At 37.3% G+C, this 5,004-nt stretch overlaps 1 non-coding gene across 1 annotated transcript; it reads right to left on the reverse strand.

Moving 5' to 3' along the window:
• Positions 1-4,194: 4,194 nt before the first annotated feature.
• LOC123325167 lies at positions 4,195-4,297 on the reverse strand. Its single transcript, XR_006540275.1, has one exon. It is a non-coding gene; the product is annotated as a U6 spliceosomal RNA (small nuclear RNA).
• Between the last annotated feature and the right edge of the window lie 707 nt (positions 4,298-5,004).

Below are 5,004 nucleotides of genomic sequence, written 5' to 3' on the forward strand. Positions count from 1 at the left end.
TTGTAGTATTAATTTTTATCAGATAAGATTTGTTTTGAGTGTGAGAGCGGAGAGTTGGGTTCCCTGACCTTTCCTCAATGAATCACTAGCAAGGGGGGATCCATTACCACGATTGACTGACTCTAATCTCTAGAATGAATATTGGGAAAGACAGCTACCAGGGCTGCTCTACTCTACGTCATGGTACTGAGCCTCAAGTGAGGTGCCCACACATTATAGGGTCTTTAATCAAAGTCTGCAGTGTCATTAAGCGATAGTAGTATAGAAATATATCCACAATGTCACTGGAACTGAGATCAAGACAATAAAATTTACTCTCTGTATCGAAGGGATGCATTGAATCAGATGGATCTCATTTCTGTAGAATTTTACAACTTTGGCTGGTTAAAATCTATTCCAGTCTCGAGATAGAGAATGTTTCAGCTAATTATTTATTTGTGTCATGCACGGTGGTTGTTGAATGCTTTTTAAAAATTCTCTATTTAGGGCGCCTGGGTGGCTCAGGTGGTTAAGCGTCTGCCTTTGGCTCAGGTCATGATCCCAGGGTCCTGGGATTGAGCCCCACATCAGGCTCCTGGCTCGGCGGGGAGTCTGCTTCTCCCTCTCCCTCTCCCTCTGCCTCTCCCACTGCTCATGCTCTCTCTCTCTCTGTATCTCTGTGTCTCAAATGAATAAATAAAATCTTAAAAAAAAATAAAATAAAATTCTCTATTTAAATTCAATGTAGTTAACATATACTGTATTATTAGTTTCAGGGGTAGAATTTAGTGATTCATCAGATGCATATAACACCCAGTGCTCATTACATCAAGTGATCTTCTTAATGCCCATCACCCAGTTACCCCATCCGCCCACCAACCTCCCCTCCAGCCACCCTCAGTTTGTTTCCAGAGTTCAGCATCTCTTATGGTTTGCATCCCTCTCTTTTTTCATCTTATTTTATTTTTCCTTCCCTTCCCCTATGTTCATCTGTTCTGTTTCTTAAATTCCACATATGAGTAAAATCATATACTGTTTGTCTCTATGGCAAGCATAATATCTTCTAGTTCCATCCTCATCCTTACAAATGGCAGATTACATACTTTTTGATGGCTGAGTAATATTCCATTGTACATATATTACTTCTTCTTTATCCATTTATCTGTCAATGGACATCTGGGCTCTTTCCATAGTTTTGCTATTGTGTACATTGCTGCTATAAACATTGGGGTGCATGTGCCCATTCGAATCACTGTGTTTGTATCATTGGGCTAAATCTCTCACAGTGCCATTGCTGGGTCATTGGGTAGCTCTATTTTTAACTTTTTGAGGAACCTCCAGACTGTTTTCCAGAGTAACTGTACCAGCTTGCATTCCCAGCAACAGTGTCAGAGGGTTCCCCTTGCTCTGAATCCTCACCAACATCTGTCATTTCCTGACTTGTTAAATTTAGCCATTCTGGCTGGTGTGAGGTCATATTTCATTGTGCTTTTGATTTGTATTTCCCTGATGCTCTGTAATGTGGAGCATTTTTTCATGTGTCTGTTGGCCATTTGGATGTCTTATTTGGAGAAGTGTCTATTCATGTCTTCTGCCCCTTTCTTGACTGGATTTTTTTTTTGGATGTTGAGTTTGATAAGTTCTTTATAGATTTTGGATACTAACCCTTTCTCTGATAAGACATTTGCAAACATCTCCCATTCTGTAGGTTGGTTGCCTTTTAGTTTTGTTAACCATTTCCTTTGCTTTGCAGAAGCTTTTTATCTTGATGAAGTCCCAATAGTTCATTTTTGCCTTTGTTTCCCTTGCCTTTGGAGATTTGTCTAGGAAGAAGTTGCTGCAGCTGAGGTCAAAGAGGTTGCTGCCTGTGTTCTCCTCGAGGATTCTGATGGATTCTTGTCTCACATTTAGGTCTTTCATCCATTTTGAGTCTATTTTTGTGTATGGTGTAAGAAAATGGTCCAGTTTCATTCTTGTGCATGTGGCCATCCAATTTTCCCAGCACGATTTGTTGAAGAGACTCTTTTTTCTATTGGATGTTCTTTCCCGCTTTGTCGAAGATTAGTTGACTGTAGAGTTGAGGGTCCATTTCTGAATTCTCTGTTCTTATTCCATTGATCTATGTGTCTGTTTTTGTGCCAGTACCATACTGTCTTGATGATTACAGTTTTGTAATACAGCTTGAAGTCTGGAATTGTGATGCCCCCAGGTTTGGTTTTCTTTTTCAACATTCCTTTGGCTATTTGGGGTCTTTTCTGGTTCCATACAAATTTTAGGATTGTTTGTTTCAGCTCTGTAAAAAATGTTCATGGTATTTTGATAGGGATTGCATTGAATGTATAGATTGTTTTGGGTAGCGTAGACATTTTAACAATATTTATTCTTCCAATCCATGAGCATGGAACATTTTTCCATTTCTTTGTGTCTTCCTCAATTTCTTTTATAAGTGTTCTATAGTTTTCAGAGTACAGATCCTTTACCTCATTGGCTAGGTTTATTCCTAGGTATCTTATGATTTTTGGTGCAATTATAAATAGGATCAATTCCTTGATTTTTACTTCTTCTGCCTCATTTTTAGTCTATAGAAATGCAACTGACTTCTGTGCATTGATTTTATATCCTGTGGCTTTGCTGAATTGCGGTATGAGTTCTAGCAATTTTCAGGTGGAGTCTTTTGTTTTCTACATAGAGTATCATGTTTTCTGCAAAGACAAAAGGTTGACTTCTTCTTTGCCTGTTTAGATGTCTTTTATTTCTTTTTCTTGTCTGATTGCTGAGGCTAGGACTTCCAGTACTATGTTGAACAACAGCGGTGATAGTGGACATCCCTATCATGTTCCTGACCTTAGGGGAAAAGCTCTCAGTTTTCCCCGCTTGAGGATTATATTTACAGTGGTTTTTTGTATATGATTTTTATGATATTGAGGTATATTCCCTCTATCCCTACACAGCAGATAGTTTTTATCAAGAAAGGAGGCTGTATTTTGTCAAATGCTTTTTCTGCATCTATTGAGAGAATCATATGGTTCTTGTCCTTTTTTTTATTAATGTGGTGTATCACATTGATTGATTTGTGGATGTTGAACCACACTTGCAGCCCAGGAATAAATCCCATTTGGTTGTGGTCAATACTCCTTTTAATGCACTGTTGGATCCTATTAACTAGTATCTTGGTGAGAATTTTTCCATCCATGTTCATCAGGGATATTACAAGGTCTGTAATTCTTTTTAGTAAGGTCTTTGGTTTGGGGATCAAGGTAATGCTGGCTTCCTAGAAAGAGTTCAGAAGTTTTCCTTTCATTTCTATTTTTTGAAACAGTTTCAACAGAATAGGTATTAATTCTTAAATGTTTGGTAGAATTCCACTGGGAGGTCATCTGGCCCTGGATTCTTATTTGTTGGGAGATTTTTGATTACTGATTCAATTTCTTTGCTGGTTATAAATTTGTTCAGGTTTTCTATTTCTTCCTGTTCCAGTTTTGGTAGTTTATATGTTTCTAGGAATGCATCCATTTCTTCGAGATTGCCTAATTTGTTGGCATATAATTGCTCATAATATTCTCTTAAAATTGTTTATAGTTTTTTGGTATTGGTTGTGATCTCTCCTCTTTCATTTATGATTTTATTTTTTGGGATTCTTTCTCTTTTTGATAAGTCTGGTTAGGGGTTTATCAATCTTATCAATTCTTTCAAGAATTTAATTTCAGCTGTTAGTTTCGTTGATATGTTCTACTTTTTTTTTTTATCCCTATATCATTGATTTCTGCTCTAATCTTTATTATTTCTCTTCTCCTGCTGGATTTAGGCTTTATTTGCTGTTCTTTCTCCAGCTCCTTTTGGTGTTAAGTTAGGTTGTGTATTTGAGACTTTTCTTGTTTCTTGAGGAAGGCCTGTATTGCTGTATACTTGCCTCTTCAGACCACCTTTGCTGATCACAAAGATTTTGAACTATTGTGTTTTCATTTTCATTTGTTTCCATGTATTTTTTTAATTCTTCTTTAGTTTCCTGGTGGACCCATTCATTCTTTAATAGGATGCTCTTTAACCTCCATGTATTTGTGGTCCTTCCGATTTGTTTCTTGTGGTTGACTTCAAGTTTTAAAACATTGTGGCCTGAAAGTATGTGTGGTATAATCTCAGTCTTTTTGTACTGGTTGAGACCTGATTTGTGACCCAGTATGTCATCTATTCTGGAGAAAGTTCCATGTGCATTCAAAAAATATGGAATGCTTCATGAATTTGCATGTCATCCTTGCATAAAATGCTAATCTTCCCTGTATTGTTCCAATTTTAGTAAATGTGCTGCCGAAGTGAGCACTGTTGAATGCTTTTTAACTGTTTAATTTTCTGAAATACTTTATCTACGTATTAAGAGACAATCTTGTCTACTCTTTGTTTTAAACCCCCTTTTTGTTCATCTTTGTTTTGTCAAATAATAGTTTAATTCAAAGCAAACAGCCATAGAAGAGCAAATTGCTATTATTTTTCCTTCCCTTGGATTCTTCATTGAATTAAATTATAATTGTGGCTAATTTTCAAGTGTTTGCCCTGGTGTTTGACCTTCAGTAACTATAAAGCAGATGCTGAAATATTAAATCATGTGTGAAAACAGCTTATAGAAATTACAGAGGGGCGCCTGGGTGGCTCAGTTGGTTAAGCGACTGCCTTCGGCTCAGGTCATGATCCTGGAGTCCCGGGATCGAGTCCCACATCGGGCTCCCTGCTCCGCAAGGAGTCTGCTTCTCCCTCTGACCCTCCTTTCTCTCATGCTCTCTGTCTGTCATTCTCTCTCTCTCAAATAAATAAAATCTTAAAAAAAAAAAATTAAAAAAAAAAAAAGAAATTACAGAGAAATTTCTGCCAAATGATACATTTGGAATTGGAGACTTTGGAGCTTTCCTGTTGGCACTGGAGTTGAAGTCCTGACAGGAAGATGTCGTCTGACCTTGGCCTTTCTTTTCCATATTCTGGAATCAATTCTGTTATGACATCATTACTAGTGCAGCAAAAACTGCTAAACTTTTG

This window comes from Neomonachus schauinslandi, chromosome 6 (genome assembly GCF_002201575.2).
Source record: "Neomonachus schauinslandi chromosome 6, ASM220157v2, whole genome shotgun sequence".
Lineage (NCBI taxonomy): Eukaryota > Metazoa > Chordata > Mammalia > Carnivora > Phocidae > Neomonachus > Neomonachus schauinslandi.